The 16,984-nt window shown below is 47.9% G+C and overlaps 1 protein-coding gene across 3 annotated transcripts in view; it reads left to right on the top strand.

The window, feature by feature from the left end:
* Positions 1-1,636: 1,636 nt before the first annotated feature.
* Elovl5 (ELOVL fatty acid elongase 5) overlaps positions 1,637-16,984 on the top strand; it is a 61,516-nt gene continuing 46,168 nt past the window's right edge. Inside the window, exons 1-3 of one of the 3 annotated variants that reach the window (XM_063253830.1) lie at positions 1,644-1,807; positions 3,515-3,544; positions 5,500-5,608. The gene's annotated coding sequence lies outside the window, so the exon portion shown is untranslated. Of the gene's footprint in view, positions 1,808-3,514; positions 3,545-5,499; positions 5,609-16,984 lie in introns of all 3 variants that reach the window. The other 2 variants (XM_063253832.1, XM_003466494.5) reach the window with 2 other exon arrangements.

Consider the following 16,984-nt stretch of genomic DNA (forward strand, 5'->3'; position numbering starts at 1 on the left):
ACAGATTCTTGCTATGCAGTTGGGCCAGCCTTGAGCTCACTTTGTAGCCCAGGCTAGTCTAGAACTCGAAAGGATCCTCCTGCCTCAGCCTCAGGAGTGCTAGGATTACAGGTATGTGCCACCCCACCTGGCTCTTATTATTTTAAAATAATAATAAACCAGTTAACATTTAAGGTATATTTTGACAGGTACACATATAATCAAAAATAAACAACTTTTGGTAGTATGAGTATAAAATTGTTCATTGGTGAGGACAATAAAAACAATTGTGTGTGGTGTTAAACGAGATTTTTGGAATCATGTTACCTATTAAACCTTTAAAACAGAAAGACAGCTGGTTGTGGTGGCCACGCCTGCGATCCCAGCACTTGGGAGGCTGAGGCAGGAGGCCACACTGAACTACATAGTTCAGGCCAACCTGGGCTACATAGTGAGTCCAAAGTCAGCCTGAACTACATGGCAAAAGCCTGTCTCAAAAAGCCAAAAGTAAACAAATAAAATCCAGAAATACAGAATTTAGAATGATAAGGAACTGAACCAGCTCTGGCCTTGAATGTTGGCAAGAGAGCAAAAACTGTAGATACCGTACAAAGATTTTTCTGCACCACCAAAACATGCTTTTCAGATGGCCCTTGAAAGAAACTCCTGTGTGTCTCTTTTCATGACAGCATTTCCCATATGGTATCACTTTACCGGGGGAGGGTCCTTGACATTTTTCTCCGTTGACTGACTTTATTTCTAACACAGGGCACCCTACAGTTGACAAGCTGATATAGTTCAGTGTTATGCAGATGAATGACGACTATTAACAGTCTCAATTATTTGTGCTTAAGTTATCTAATTTGCATGTAGTTTGTGTACTCCTATTCCTCGTACGCTGGCTCAGTACCGGGACAAGCTGCACGCGCCAACAAACATGTAAGACAATGTTTGCCTACATTAAAGGGTTGATTGCATTGGGTTGTTGGAAACAGAAGTAGAAAGAGTAAAAAGGACACATACAAAAAGTAGGGTATTTCTAAGGTTTGGAAAGGGGGGAAACTGTAGGATACTTGATGATGAAGGCTTCAAACCCATCCTAAGTTCTTGTGTCTGCCCCCCAACCCCGCCCACCCCGAGGCGCCACGGGATGCATGGATGATTCGCTAGAATAGAAACGAGTACCCTAAGAAAAACGCATAAGCAGCCTAGCGCAAAGGGAGCAGGGGTCTCAGCACTAGCGACCCGTAGGTCGCAGGTCTGGCTCGGCGGCGCCCTCCCTGGGGTCGCCGGGGACATTGGATCCTTTCTACTCAAGGCAGGAAGGGCGCCGTTCCCAGCCGCAGAGCGCAGCGCGCTCACGGGGTGGGGCCGCCGGGTGGGCCCCAGCATCCAGCAGCCGCAGCTCCGGGCACTGGGGCTTCACTGCAGCTATTGCGCAGACTCTGCGTTCCACGCAGGCTTATTAGGAAGAAAGAGGGCAAAACTGCCCGGAGGCACGTGAACGCGTAGGGACCAACCGGGCCTCCGCGCCCCGCCGCATCCCAGTCCCGAATTTACGATCACGAAAGTTCGACCGCCCGCGGATTGGCTCTCGGGCCGCATGACGTCATAGCGCTTGATCCCTGCTCGCAGCCGGGATTGGCTGGCCGCGGCACTGTGACGTCACGGTCAGCCCACGCTCCGGCTGTGGACAGCGGCGCCTTCCTCTTACCCGCGGCCGGCGCTCCTCTCGCTTCGCATCCTCGTCGGCTCCAGCTGGCCGCGGGAGTCCCGCCGCCGCTGCCGCCGCTGCGCTGTCCTCGGAGCCGCTGCTACCTCGGAGGAGGTAAGCCGTCCTAGCGCGGCCGGGACGCCGAGCTGTGACGCCGCGGCCGTGGGTCCGAGCCGGCCGGGCTGCCCGTGCCGGTGCCGCGCACCTGCTCGCGGGGGCCGTGCGCCGACGGCGCCGCCGGGTCGCGGCCCGAGCGGAGGGTGGGTCGCGGCAGTCGGAAGTGCTCGCGCGGGGAGCCAGCCGGTTTCGGGCTTCTTGAGCTGCGAGTCGGGCCGCGCCCGCGCCCGTTACTGGCTAGCTCCGACCCGGCAGCGGCGGCGCGGGCGCGGGCTGGACGCCCTGGGGAGCTGGCGGGGCGGACGAGAGGGACGCCTGCGCGGGGAAGTCCACCCGAGCGGTCTCCGCGGCCCGACCTCGGCGGAGGAGCCGGGAATGCCCGGCCCGAGCTGTTCTCCAGCTGCCTCGCGACCGTTGCGTTCTGTTGCACTTGGTACACAGCTCCTTCCTCGCGGCTGTGAGTTGAACTCTTCTCCTGGCTCCTTGCTTGCAGTTTTGAAGAATGCACTTGGCTAAGTTTTGCGAAGGGTAGGAAATTTCATTTGTGGGTGACTTAGTCTTGGTGAGTAACCGAGAGGTGCTGATGGGTGTTTTTAGGGAGCGACCGGCTCTTTTTTTTTTTTTTAAATAGCGGGATCCGTGGCAGGAAGTGTTTTATAGGGTTGTGCGGAAGAGCTAGCTGTTGCTGCTTAGGTTTTGTAATTTGTTTCCCTACTCATCTGGCAGATAACCTGTTGATCTGTACTTGTTTTGCTTGCACCTCTTGGCCAACAGCGTTTGGGGCAAAATCTTCAGATATGCATTAGGTGCCTCTGGGTAAACACTTAGGTTGACCTACACCCCATTTGCGGATGGGGGACAAGTGGATCACTTTTGTAGTTACCTCAGACACTGCTTGACATTCTCCAGCAAACCTCTGCCCTCAAAAGACATGTGTTGCTAGTTTTCCTTGTATATTCTCACCCACAGATTATAAATTCTTATTGCCAGGAATTTCCTGCACTCTTGTGTCTTTGCATTTTCTTTTTCTGTTTCAATTTTTAACCAAGGACAAAAGGTTAAACCATCGATGGTTACTGACGGTAATTTTACAGAACATACGGTAGAATCTTGCAGAAATGTGCAAGTCGAAAGCATATTAGCATTTGTTGACTTTTTCCAGAAAAGTATTGCATAAACTTAATGCCCTGGCTCCCTCAACTCAATTTCCTTGTCCACACGTGGAAGTTTGGTGTTGCTAATTTATTATAGATTTCGACAGAGGATACAAGTCAAAGCATCCAGCATGAGCCCTGCCAAATGGTTTAAATGTTTTATTTTTTTATCCTGAGATTCACAGTACTTTTTGTTAGAGATGTTTTTGGGTGTTTGATGTTGGCTGAAGTGTCTTTCACTGCTTTTTTTGTGGGGCCTCATCATAATTATTGCTTGTTCTCTTGCTGTTGGGGATTAGTACTCATCCTTGGATGTATTTTTTTTTTTTTTTTGTCTTTTTCATTTTTATCGGTACCAGGGATCGAATTCATGACCACCTGCTTGCAAGGCAGGTGCTTATGCCACTGAGCTAAATCCCCAGCCCCATCCTTGAATGTCTTATATCCAAATTAATTATGCAAATCTAGGCAAAACCGTTTACCTTCAGTTAGGGTAACCAAGGAAGGTAGAGGACAGTGTGAATAAATCATTTTACCTCTTCCTTTCCAGGACATATACTTCTCCTCCCCTGTAAATCTGGTAAGTTTTTTGGATTCCTTTCCATGACTTCCAACTCTTCTGTAGCTAATAAGGTAACCCTTCCATTCCTGCAAGTTTTTCTTTGGATAGGTTTTATTTTGGATGTTATTGATGTAAGAATCTATTTACTAACTGGTTGCTTCCCACACAATCCTTGTAACATCCCTGTGAGAAGTGTTATCTCCCTTTTTCTTTTGCTTTCGCTTTCCCTTTATTTTTGAGAACTGATGCCCAGCAACATCAAGTGACTTCCAAATTCACATAGTTCTGTCCCCTTCTACATATGTGTTCCTTGGCCTGTCATACTACTGCCAGGACGCTGTCCAGTTGACTGTGTGCCATTTATGTAACTATGTTACTCCTTAACTTAAAAATCTAACTTGTGCTTTTTAAAGCTCCATCTGAAACGTCCAAGACTGACAGTTTGTCAGCTTTCTATGTTCTCTTTTTTTTTGAGACTGCACTTGCTACTTTCTTTGTATACATTTACTAGTTTTGGAGTATTTAAGGTATGCATGGTGGGAGGGAAGTGAATGAATGACACAATTCCTGATTCCAAGGGGCTTTTTGATTTAGTTTGCACTTTAAGCCTTGCTCACAGTTTTATACCTTAGAGCAAAGGGAGTCTGAAGCTGATTTCTGGGCCACTGGCTAAATACCACATACTGGGGAAAGCTTCATGACAGCGCTGTCCAGGTTAGCCCATTGCCTGTCGCTGCTGAATTGATCAAGATGCTTTTGGTATAAGAAGGAAAACCTACTTCAGATGGGTGTGACCTCTTAGATACCCCCAAGAAATCCTTGAGGGCCAAACTTTTTACTGTTTTCCCACTGAAGCCCTTTTAGATACTGATTTTGTTTTTAGGCTAATTTTGCACGCGGCCTGCAGCTGTCACTACTGTAAAAGGAGTTCACTTTTTCAGAGAATGTCCTTGGCCTCAGGCGATTGATTTAGGCCTTGTTTACTTGAAGCAGTGCCTGGAAGTTTACTTGAAGCATTATCCTGGAACAATAGAAATCTGATGACGGGATGTCCCAGAAATGAAATTAAGTCCCACCTTACTTAGCTACCAGCCTCTATGGAGGGCCAGGTAGACAGCAGAAAGTCAGCTATGGGGTCTCCTCAGGACCCCCAGAGTGTTGGCACTGTACAGGCTATTGGGTTAAATTAAATTGAATTCAGTTGACAGTTAGCCTTCCATTTCACAGAGGTTGGCAAGCAGTGACAGGATTTGCATTATAGAGAGTGGGAGATTGGAGAGCAAAGCAGTGTGGAGCCTTGGCAGGAAGCAGGTAGCCGGTTGGTAGAGGGGCAGAAGTAGAGAGGTTGGTAGGTGTAGCAGAGACTCAGCGATGGTAGCTGTCTTTATGGAGCAATTTCCTTATGTGTCAGAGCCTGTGTAAAGCGTGTTTGGGGTTTATCTGTATTATTGATTGGCACTAGAGCGTTCCCACTTCTTCAGGTGAAGAAATGGAGGCTCCGAGGAGTTGTTACTTAACCAGGCACACACAGCATTCCAGCCTCCACCTCTTGACTCCCTTAGCCTGTTCTGCTGAGGGTTTGCTAACAGGCTGTCGCTGTGCTTTGGGAGCAGGAGCACTTTATGAATGTGTGGGATACCACACTAGGAATGTGGAGAGGATTGAGAGGCTGCCAGAGTGGGCCAGGGAGGTGCTGGCCTGTAACTCGGAGGCTCTGTTACTGAGAACCTGGTGGGCAGTTGGATCCGAGAGCCAGCTTGGGGAAGGCAGCCTGAGGCAGGTGGTAGGCGAGCCCTCTGGAGTCCGGGTTTCTCCTCTTTGGCAGCTTCAGTCTTGCCCCTTTCTCAGTGCTCACTGCAGGTAGGTGCTGCTGCCACTGTCGTCACCCCATCCTTTGACCGTTTTCACAGTGTGACACCAGATACCGCCTATAATCGGTGATCTTCAGTTCACTGTCCTTTTCTATATTTCAGTACCCCTGACCTTAAGGTGCTTCTCCACCGTCAGTGAAGAACCGCTGGTGAGGAGAGGAGAGTCCTGGTCCTGTCAAGCTCACCTAGCCAGGGACTGGCAGAGCCAGAAGTAAGAGCAAAGTGTTGCACCCCTTCCCCCAGCTCAGTTACCTCATGGAGCACAGCTGACATTGAAATGTGCACAGCATGGTGCTCTAGGGGAATAGTAAAGTGCGTGCTGCTCTGTCTGCTTGTGAAGAGCGCGGTGGTTGGAGGAGGGAGCCCTGCTCTTGTACAGAAACTTGCTGACTTGCTGTCTTGTCCTAACCTGCTCCCTACCATGAGGAAATCAGCTCTGGACATTGGTCTCTCTCTCTTTCCATTTGTTTATCTTTTTAAGTTGTACCCAGGTCCTTTTCATGGAACTGTACCCTGCACCCCACCTTTCACATTTTTTAAAATTAGATTTTATTGGTGCACTGTAGATATACATAGTGTTCACATTCATCCTAGAGAATCTGTACTTGTACATGATATAACTTGTTTTTCCCCCATTCCTCTATTCTCCCTTCAATTTTTAAAAAGCTGAGTAATTTTATTTTTTTTAAGAGGATAAAACCAGTGAAAATAAACCAGTTTAAGTGATACTTCAGAACCTTACGAAATCAACAATAGTTCCCATGATGCCTTTTGTTGCCTTCAAAATAGCTGCGGATACCTTTGGACATAGTAAAAACCAAACAGAACAGAATAGAATAGAAACAATAAAAACAAAACAATGAATGCAATATAGGACTTCAAAACAAGCCAGTAGTAAATCCAAAATGGCTACCATAATATGTCTTGCTATCTTTTAAATAGCTGCTCATGCCATCAGATTTAACATAATGAAAAAAAGAATGAAACCCAACCCCAAAAATAATGAAAATCCAGGCGGAGATCACCTCCTGGTGAGGCCTGGTCCTGTGTCCCTCCCCCCCCCCCAGTCCAGGAATGGTGCTGACTCACAGAGAGAGGCTGGGGTCTGGATGTCCCCACTCCAGCAGTGGCCCAGGCATGGTGCTGGTTTCCAAGTGGGGATCACCTCCTGGTGAGCCCTGATTCCCCCCACAGTCTGTGAATGGCCTCCATTTTTTAATAAAGGGATAAATCTATTTTCTTTTTTGCTGGGTAACACCTTCCCCCTTTGGGGGGGCTAGAGACAAAATGAAAGTTGAGATCATTTAGGTCATGGGAAAGTCCGCGTCTGAATCAGTGATGGAGCTGGAGTAGTAGAAGCACGCTGCTGCTGGTCTTGTCTTAAAAAGTTAAAATATAACTGCTGGAGGTGTTCTGATCTAGCAGAGCAAATTGTTCTGGAACCTTGACTTGACTTTGAGTTTCTGTAATAGGACCTCCCACCCCTGAATCCATAAATGTTACTGTCACCAACCTTTCAGTCCCTCTGGGCTCCCACTGGCTTGCTTTCTGCAGGGAAACATTCTTAGCTCACTCTTAGGCATTTACCTCCAGGACTGTGCGGTGCCTGGGTTTTCAGTATTCATACTCCAGCAGCCTTCAGAAGGCCTCCGCTCCTCCCTCTCTCCTTCCTGCCATTCCTATCTGAAGTGCAGTTGCAGCTGCATTCAAGCCACGTGAGCATCACTCACTAGCGATGGGGTCTGGAGGTCCCCACTCCAGCAGTGGCCCAAGCATGGTGCTGGTTTCCAAGTGGGGATCACCTGGTGAGGCCTGATTCCCCCCACAGTCTGTGAATGGCCTCCATTTTTTAATTCACATCACTAGCGATTTAACTTAGACTGTTGTATTTTGTTTGATGTCATTACTGTCTAGAGTTTAGGAAAAAGTTTAAGGTTTTTAGGGCCCTGGGTTTTTCATTGGGAGATTGATCATTTTCTTGAAACATCCTTTCAGTTTTAATTCTGAGTCTTGGTTTGTGCTAGACTGGCAGCCCTGCTAGTTCATGCTGGTAGTAGGTTCCATCTCTATTTGTTCCACCTTTGCCCCTTTCTTTTTCCCATGTCAGTGGTTTCATCCTGTCAGAGTTAATCTCTTTAAGCCCATTCTAAACAGACCAAATTAAAGTCATGCTGGAGAGTTGGCCTCTCAGGTATATGTTTTATTTGAGTTTCTGAACCCCAGAGTACTGTTCCCCTTTTGTCTTTGCATAGCAAATGCTACAACAAAGTGATTATTATGAATTTCTTCTTCCCCAAAGAATAGTTCTCATGACACCAATTCAGTAATTACTCGTTTGCTTCCCTGGAGTTTGGCCATGTGGTAGATGTCCCTAGGGTAATGTTCAGGGTGCCTCTCCTTGAGTTTTTGGCAGTGGAAAGCAATTACTTTAATATTTACAGAAGTTGTTGACACCTCCATTGGCTGTATTTGCTAGTTAATGTGCATACTTCTGAGAAAAGTTGAATTTGCTTCTGACAGAACCTCTGAGTATTGACTTGTTATGGAGCTGAGTTTTGTTTGAAAGAGCTCTTCTGTGCTTGTAAGTAAGGGGGCTGTAGGAAGCAGGTTGCCTCTCACTCACACCTGCACAGGATTGTCTCAGTCACTGGGGATCAGCAGGTAAGTCACTGTGATGGTACCTGCACCTGTTTCAGTACTGCTTGTGACAGGTGGGGCACTGACTAGCTTGGTTAACAGGGTAAAAGAGTCCTCTTACTCAAGACAGTAATTGAAGCAAGGGATCAAAACAGCTCATACAGCACAGCCCTGCAGGAGAGCTGTGCCACGTATGGCACTTTATTCTGAAGTGCTTGACATAGACCAGCTCATTTGAACTCACAAAAACCCACGAGGTAGGAATGCCAGCTTTATAGATGAGGAAGCTTAATGGGCAGAAAGGTCATTTGTCCCATAGGTGGCAGGCAGCAGAGCCAGCATTCAGACCCAGGAAGACAGCTGTAGTCTGCTCCCAGCCGCTTCGTGGAGCTATAGCCTGTCCATGCTAAAGCACCGTCTTCATGTGTAACTTTGCCTGCCGAAGCCAGAGGAAACAAAGTTGAGTTTCTTATCATTACATTCTGAGGAGTCATGGGGCTTTTGGTGACAATGCACAAAGGTTTAACAACATCAGAAGTGCTGATAGGGAGAAGTATTTATGATTAGTCCTTGAAACGGTGACCTTTTGTCTCTTGCCTTGTCTTTTTTTAGATATTCTCAGAGTTGAATCTTAAACCTAGTCTTTTTTGGGAAGTCAGAAAGTGCAGAGCTGGGGATGGATGTGCAGCTCGCTCAATGGTAGAGTCCTTGGCCAAGGTGCACAAGGCCCTGGTTTGATCCTTGGCACCTTGGGAAAGAAAAAGAAAGTAGAAATGCAGCACTCTGTTGGCTTGAGAAATCAGCGCTCAGAAGCCTAGCCTGACTCATTGATTTAAGGAGTCTCATCCTGGTGTCCTTAACCTGGCCCCGGCTGCAGCTGGATTTGATTTACAGGTATAGTTCGGACAGGAAGGATACCCGATCCCTGGGAGCTTTTGTCTCCAGATCTCCACATGGTCCAGTTTCCCTTAGATGGAGATAGAAATCATGAGTATTTTGAAAACACCTACTGGGCTATTCCGATACAAGCCCCATTTGGGGTGCTCCAAACTGGCCATAGAGTTCGAACAATAAACCCTTTTCCAGCCATGTTTGGGTCTATTGAGATTCCTAGGCATGTCCAGAATTTGACTTTTTTTCTGGGGAGAGTCACTAGGTCTGACAGGGCTTTGGTGGTTAAAAGTACAGTAATTCCTGAAATAAGAAAGTCACTCATGCGCTGGCTTGTATATTAGTATGGAATCTGACCTTGTGATAAAAACCTGTTGGTTTTGGCTATATTCTATAGAAGAGATGAATGCAAAATTACTAATTTATGCTTAATGCCACACCAGGCCGGGCATGGCACACACGCCTGTAATCCAAGCACGCAGGAGGATCACTGTGAGTTTGAGGCCAGCCTGGGTTACAAAGTGAGCTCAAGGCCATCCATAGGCATAGTGAAATCATAGCAGTCCCTCCAAAAACATTTTAATCGCACCTCTCCCTCATTTATCCTTGTACTCAAATAATACTTGCTAAATGTGTGTTTGGATTGAGTTTTGAAAAAGAACTGTGTTTATATGTTACATGCCTTGTTACACAGGTTTAAATTCAAATCACTAAAAAAGTCCTCTTGGGAGATTGTATGACTGTATTAATTGCATTTCTCCACCCTCTTTAATTTCAGCTGAGGCTATGATACTGCCTTTGTACATTTTGTACAAATTAGTTTGGAGAACATGGTAATTTGCTTTGAATATTCAAGTAATAGCATCAGTTATGAGACCACAATGAGAGAAGAATTACAAGTAGCTGCCCGGAGAAGAAAATGTTGCTTAGAGGCCTCTTGGCTATTTGTCTCCCAGCCAGTTTTAGTTGCAGTCTGTTGGTTTAGCTGTTGCGAATGTGATTGAAGTGGACCCAGCCTCTTGCAGCCCAGTCTTTAGGGGAACCATTAGAGACAACATGCAGCCCCTAGATGGCCATGACCTGCAGCGGTCATCTTCTCTGCAGACGTGCTTTACCTAGAAGGCAGTTGCCCTGTGTGCCAGGTGGAAGTGCTCTAAACAGCCCCATTTTAGCATCGTCTCACGATGTCCACATCCCCAGGAAAGAGGTGCGTGCTGTGATGGCTTGCTTTTCAGAGGAATTCCTCTTTGTTTCCTTTGCAAGGGGCAGTAGGGTTTGGAATGCTGGTCCATGCTGACTGCAAAGGAGGCACGGTGACTGCAGAGAAGTGAAGTAGTTGCTTTGCTTTGCTTTCTCTCTTCCCTGTCCTTGTCCCTTTGTCCCTTTCTCTTATTTGTCGTGGGGGTTAAACCCAGGCCTGTGCATGCTATGCCCTCTGTTACTGAGCTACATTCTTAGCTCAGCTTGTCATCAAGGCTGGGCAAAGAATTCAGGTTTGAATTTATTGTCTTTTTGAAAAATGGGAAAGAACTTACCAGAATTTACAAAGGAGGCAGATAGTTGTCGAGTACTATTGGAATACCAAGTCTCACTGGTTGACCTGCTTGGTTAACTTCAAGGCTGTACTCATTGTCTATCTCAGGTGCTTCTTTCTTACTTGTCTCTCTTTCCTGAGCTCTTGGCTAACATCCTCTCATGAATGAGGCTAAGACAGATGCCACAAAGCATCCTGTTGGCCAGCACAATCAGGAGCATCCCTGTCTACCAGCTGCCCCAGCTGTCTACCTGGAAGCAGTTCTTTGCTCCTCTCATCAACAGCTTGTTCTTTCCGCCCCCGAGTGTCCATTCCCAAGAACTATCCACTCAGGCTCTCTGTCCCTCAGCTTCTAACACGTCTGTTCCTTCGTAATGATTTCAGTTTTTTTGTGGCACCTTTCTGCTCTCCTGCCTCTGGTGTTACTCTGTGTTAAAGCAGCCTCCTGGTATATTGATCCTTTCACCCTTGAGAGTGTCCCGGGTGCTGTCTTGAGGGCCACCTCTAGTCCATTGCACCTGTCACTCCAGACCCAGGAGACCCTAGGTGCGTGCCTCTTGTGCTGCACAGGCGTGGCATTCTCACCTGTGCCTGCCACTCAGATCAGCAGCACAGAGACCGAATAAAATGAAATAGTGACACAAAAGCCTTGTTCTTCCTAGGTGGGAACTTAGCTTTGATTGCCTTGGCCGAGTTAGGTGTTTTGACCTGTTCCTCCCTGTGAAACTTCAGGTCCAACGCCTAACTTCAGTGTGCCTCAGTTTCGTTGGTCTTTAGGTGAGAGTGACTAGTGATGTCCTTGTATTATTTCTAAGACTTTGTCTGGCATGATTGTCTCAAGGGCAGCAGTAGTAAATTGTCTCAAGTGTAGTAGTTATTTGTGTGAATGTTTCTTTAATCTGTGCTGGTGTCTGTGTGAAGCTGTGTATGCGTTGGTAGCCTGTGAATTCTCAGCAACACACTGCTTCACAGAGCGGGGGGACTTACCAGAGGTGACAGCTTGGCTGACAGCTTGGCTTCAGGGCTCCCAGGGGCTTAAGGGGGGCAGAACTGCAGCTCTCAGGCTGCAGTTCATCTCACCAGCTCAGAAGCAGGAGCGGTTCTTTTAAAGGTCATGCCTGTTTGCTTATTTACATATCAGAACTTCAAGGTGGAATTACTAGTGATAGACCACCCGCGTGGTACTATGCCCAAGAGAGTCAATATCTTAAGCTCCAGCTAGTCTGTGAGTAATGCAGGAGTGGAAACCAGCACTCTTTGTAAAGCTCATTTTGGTTGGTAGCAACAAAGGACCCAACTTGAAGTAGATGTTTGATAGAGTAGAGCCTGGGTTGGGAGCTGTGTGGCCATTAATTCATTGGTTGTACTCACTGTAGAACATTTCTGTGCTGCCTTCTGCTAAGGAATAGAAGTCTGTTGGACTCAGGACAATATACTTAGCAGCAAAAATGTAGGAAAGGTATTGTGTGCTTGAATTGGCAGATGATTATTGGTACCATGGGTGTGGCAACATTCTCTCTTTTTTTTTTTATCAGTACCAGGGATCGAACTCACGACTATGCACTTGCAAAGCAGGCGCTTATGTCGCTGAGCTAAATCCCCAGCCCCACTTTTCTTTTCCTTTCTTTACTTTTTCTTTTTTTTTGCAACATTCTCACAGTTAGGTTTGGCTGTGAGCGACCCATAGTAGAATCCTGAGCAGTGTGTGTGCAGTGGCAGGCTGAGGAGGTGGTCCAGGGCTGGTGTTGCCCTGTGCGAGCTCCTTCTGTACATGGTAGGTCGGCCTTAATGTGTGACTCCTGTCTTCCAGGCACAAGACGGAAGAAGAGGCAGACTAGAAGCACGGTACTTTCTCTTGGTGCTTTTCCTTGGGGGAAGTTCTCAGAAACTTGTGGACAATTTTGTTGTGTTTTACTGGTTAAAATGTAAAATATGTGGCCACCTGAAGCAGCAGGTGACTGAAGAAACCCCATGTTGATTCTGGGGGGTCCTGTGTGGCCACAAGTCCTGCCAGGGTTCATGTTTGGTAGCAGCCACCTGCGAGCCCCAAGAGGCGCTGTTGAGAGTGCCAGTCTCCACCTTCCTGGACCTTAGATGCTGGCGGAAGGTCCTGACAGGGTAAACAGATGTGCCAAAGTGATGCGGTCAGTGGTGGGGGTGGCCCGCCATGGAATACATGGGAAGGCTTCTGGCCAGGCTGGAAAACCAACACTAAGCAGGAATCTGACCGGTGGAAAGAGGAAAAGGCAAGTAGTTAGGCTTGGAGCGTCGTGTGAAGAACCTGAGAGTAATGAGGAAGACTACAGGGGGAGCGGGAGTCCCACGGAGGAGTCTACGTTTCCCTGAGTCTAGTGACATGAGCAAGCGGTGACAGGGCAGGAGCTTTGAGGGAGCAGGAGCGCACAGACTGAAACAGGGAGGCTCCATCAGGGACAGAGTGGGAGCTGCGGTTAGATGGTGGTGGCCTGGCCACGGGGTTGAGGGGAGGAGATACACACCCTGGAAGTCTCACAGCAGTGCTTGGGACTGGGAAGGAAGCTGCTTCTCCTTCTCACTTGCAGATGATGAAACCAGGGTTGGGAGTCCCAGGGGACTTGCTCAGGGTCTCACAGCTGGAGAGCAGCCCTGGAAACCCCCTCAGCTCTTTCTCTTTCCTCTGTGACTCTGCCATGTGAGCTAATCCAGGAGGACAGGCATGTGTAGGCATTTTGGTAAGTCATTGTGGAAAAACAGACTGGAAGAGAGGTCTGCAGAGAATGGAAGAGTGGGGAGTTGAGTAAAGGGCGCCAGAAGTACAGGAGTCTCACAGGGGTCACTGCTGTTCCTTGTTAGCACTGCAGTGTAGCGGTTGGTTAAAATAGCCTGTCATGTTTCAAAATGACTAAAATAGAGGAATATGAAATTCCCAGCATGTAAACATGATTGAACAGATGAAAATGCTAATTACTGTGGTTTGGTTACTACACAATATGTACAGTATCAAATTAACCATAATGCACCCCTAAAAGCACCCCCATACACTCAGAAAAGAGTAAGTGGTTCAGAGTTCAAGGATGTAGATGCTCATCTGGTGTGTCTAAGATGCTGAATTTGCTCCCCAGCCCCAAAGGAGGAAAAAAAAAAGTAAGTTTAAACAATTCTTTAAGCATGGGGAACTAGTTAACATAGAGGACAAGTGTGCCTTTTGTAGTGTAAGTGGTTATGGTTATCAGAACAATGGTCCTCCAAAAAGTTTTAATAGTTCATTTTCTGTGGTTGTAACAAACTACCTGAGCATAAGGAAAGGGAGTTTATCTAACTCAGTTTCAAGCTGGACAGTCCATGATTGGGTGGTCCCTTGACTGGACCCTTATAGTACATGGCATCATGAAGGGAGCACATACAAGGGGGAGAGACTGGGGCAGGAAGGGAGCAGTCTGGCACTTCGCCATTCTCGTGAGACCCCAGGAGAAGTATGTTCTTCCTCTCTGAAGACAGCGCCCCAGTGACCTAATGCCCTTCCCCTAGTTTCCACTTCCTCTCACATCCGCATGCTGGGGACAAAGCTTCCAACACGTGAACTCTGGGGAGGCAGCCCACAAACATGTAGCAGATGACTGTGTGAATATTGTTCAGTTACGAACAGACGAAGCTAAGACTGCAGGTGGAATTAGGTTGCTCATAGTAACCTTAAGGCTGGAGGGGTAGCCTGGATTACCCACGGGATCCAGTGTGGTCACAGGGGTCCTCACTTTGCTGAGAGGAAGGGAGAGATGCCAAGAAAGGTAGCAGTATGAGGAGACTCACCTTTGTTTTGCTACCTTGGAAGATGGAGAAAGGCACCGAGAAAAACCAGAAGGTACAGGCAACTCCTAAAGCCAGAAAGAAGGCTGCCCCAGAGCCGCTAGAAAGGAGGGGGCCTTGCTGACTCCTTGTTTTAGTACAGGGAGGCTTACTGTTTGTTCCTGATGCCATGAACTGCTGTAACATAAATGGTTATTGTTTGCAGGCTTAAGATTAATCTGTCAGGGTCATTTATCGGATAGTTTGGGTAACAATAGGTTCTTGAACCCATAGAAGATAGTTCTGGAAAAGAGGTGAATGGGGTGAGGCAGTTGTGGTGGCAGAGCCAGCTGCAGGGCCACCAGGAAGGCTGGAGTCTAGGGAGAGTCTGTTTGGGCTGGGTCCCTGGGAGGGTCCTGGGAGTTCTGGACCAGGATGGCTGGGAATGGTGGGTGATCGGTTCTGGAGTACTAGATGCCCATGGACAGACATCAGATGGAAATGGGCCCCAAGGTCAGGGTGGGAAATAGGTACCAGTGATAATTTTCACAGCCTTTCTGTAATTTTCTCCAGTGAAGAGATCCAGCAACCTTTTAAAAATCCAGTGTATCTATCAAATGGTTTCTCTTACATGAGAACCTGGATAAAGTGCGGAATAAAAGATACAGTAACAGGAAGTAGAGAAAAAGATCTTTCTCAGTAGAACAGGCGATGGAGTGGGGAAGGAGGGAGGAGAAGGTGGTGAAGAGACAGGTAAGGTGTGTTACGTATTTACACCAAGCCTCGGGAAGAATGTAAACATCATGTACTGCAAGGCATGTATTAAAAGAGAGAGAGAGAGAGAGAACCCAGTATGTCACCTGCTCTGTAGCAATGGAAAAGTCCAAAGCTAATTTTTCCTTCTGAGCTCTCATAACACGGATCACCTCTGAAACCAGACCGGATGGGGTCCACACAAACAAAGCAAACAATCACTTCCGCACTGGACGCTAGCTGAATCTGCTGCTGTCCACCTAGAGGCCACGCCAGCTCCCACTCTCCAGGGTTCGGTCCGTAAGACTGGCTCCCCATCAGACTCTAGCTGAAATTGCAGGCCTCTGCAGCGTCTGACTAACCAGACGCAAACTGGAGTTTCCCTGATGCCCTCTGGGATTTCATTAATTCCCAAGAGCTGCTCACAGAACAGGGGAGCACTGTGCTTACAGGCTTATTATAAGGGATATTTTAAAGGATACAAATAAGCAACAGGTGAAGAGGTCCATAGGGAATAGAGGAAGAGCCCCCAGCACAGAGGCCGCTGGCCTTGTGGAGTTGGGGACGTCCTGCCTGCACAGGGACGAGTCTGTTCCCCATTCCAAGCGCCTGCGTGGGTTCGCCTGTCTGGGCACTTGGAAGCTGGGCTTTGGTTTTCGCAGAGACCTTGCTGCCTCAGTGCCCATGGCACATGGACCACAGGACAAATGGGAGTGGACAGCGGGCAGTGGGCGAATGTTAGAGGACTGGTGGGGACGCTTAGCCAGGCTGTCTGTCGGACCCCTGGTGGCCTCTGTGTGGGCGCTTCTTCCTCCGAGGCAGGGCACAGTGGGCTTGTCATCCCCGTTACCTTCTCCGTCTTCGGACCTGGCAGGTCAGAGTTTCCTTACAGTCGGCTCCAATAGAGAGGGGCGTGTTTTCATTTCTGTGATTCGCCTTGGAGACTCGGAATCCTGGTCTCTGTGGCCTTCCGTGGGCGGAAAAAGGAGCAGGATAAAGGGTGGGGTAGGACAGAGAGAGGCTTGGCCGAAACCCTGCACACCCAGCCTTTAACAGGCTTCTCAGCCTCACATCACTGACTCAGTTCCCAAGCCGCTCGCGCACCCTGGATAGAAGGCCCAGGATTCTTAGGTTATTTTCTAGGGGTCCTGGGGATGAGACCAGCCACCCCTAGCCCTGTCCTGCCGTGTGGCCTAGTGACCTGCCAGAGGCCAGCTCAGCACAGGTGGGTAAGCCCACTGCCCATTAACTTGGTGTATTGGTTCAGAGGAAACTTCCTTTTTTTTTAAATGTCGGAGCACATTCTAAATGAACAACCAGAAATACAGCGTAGTTAATTATAAGCCAATAACATAGTCATCTATTACCAAGCATTAAGTACAGGGATACGTGTATGCGATGGGCTTTGTAAGACTGGCGGAGTCACAGTTTGTTTCCCCAGCATCAGCACTCATGCGAGGCGCAGTGTCGCTGAGTAACGGCGGTTTCCTCTGGTTGGGTCTAGCGGGGGTGCCCTGGGGGTGGGGGCATCACTCACTGCAGAGTCCACACCTACTTTTTTCTCCTTTGTGTTTAACCTGAACCGTTTTTGCTGCAGTTGTAATTGTGGAGCCTTAATATTTTAAGTAAACATAGAGTAATGCTAATTCATTAGAAGGTTAAAATCAACAGTGGCCCTCCCTTGGGTACTTTCTCCAGCCCCCCTGGCTCTGGTGGTTCTCTCACCTGCTCACTGCAGGTCACAGGACTGCCACTCTGGCCAACCGTTTATCAGACCTTACCAACGGAGTTGGGGAGGTAGATAGCCAGCCCCAAAAGAAACATTGTGATGGCTTTTGCTGTAGGGTTGATAAGGATGTTACTTGCTGTCACAAGTCACATCTGTTTCTAAAGTCACACACTGTCACATGTGTTTCTAAATTCTTGGATCCTGAATTCCTTTGTTCTTCCTAATTAGCTTTAGTGTTAGTGACTAAAATTAGTCTGTGTGCTGAGAAATGGGAAAGTGCC

The sequence above is a fragment of the Cavia porcellus genome, unplaced genomic scaffold, assembly GCF_034190915.1.
Source record: "Cavia porcellus strain 051 isolate PalLab524CR breed Dunkin Hartley unplaced genomic scaffold, mCavPor4.1 scaffold_7, whole genome shotgun sequence".
NCBI classification, from domain to species: Eukaryota; Metazoa; Chordata; class Mammalia; order Rodentia; family Caviidae; genus Cavia; species Cavia porcellus.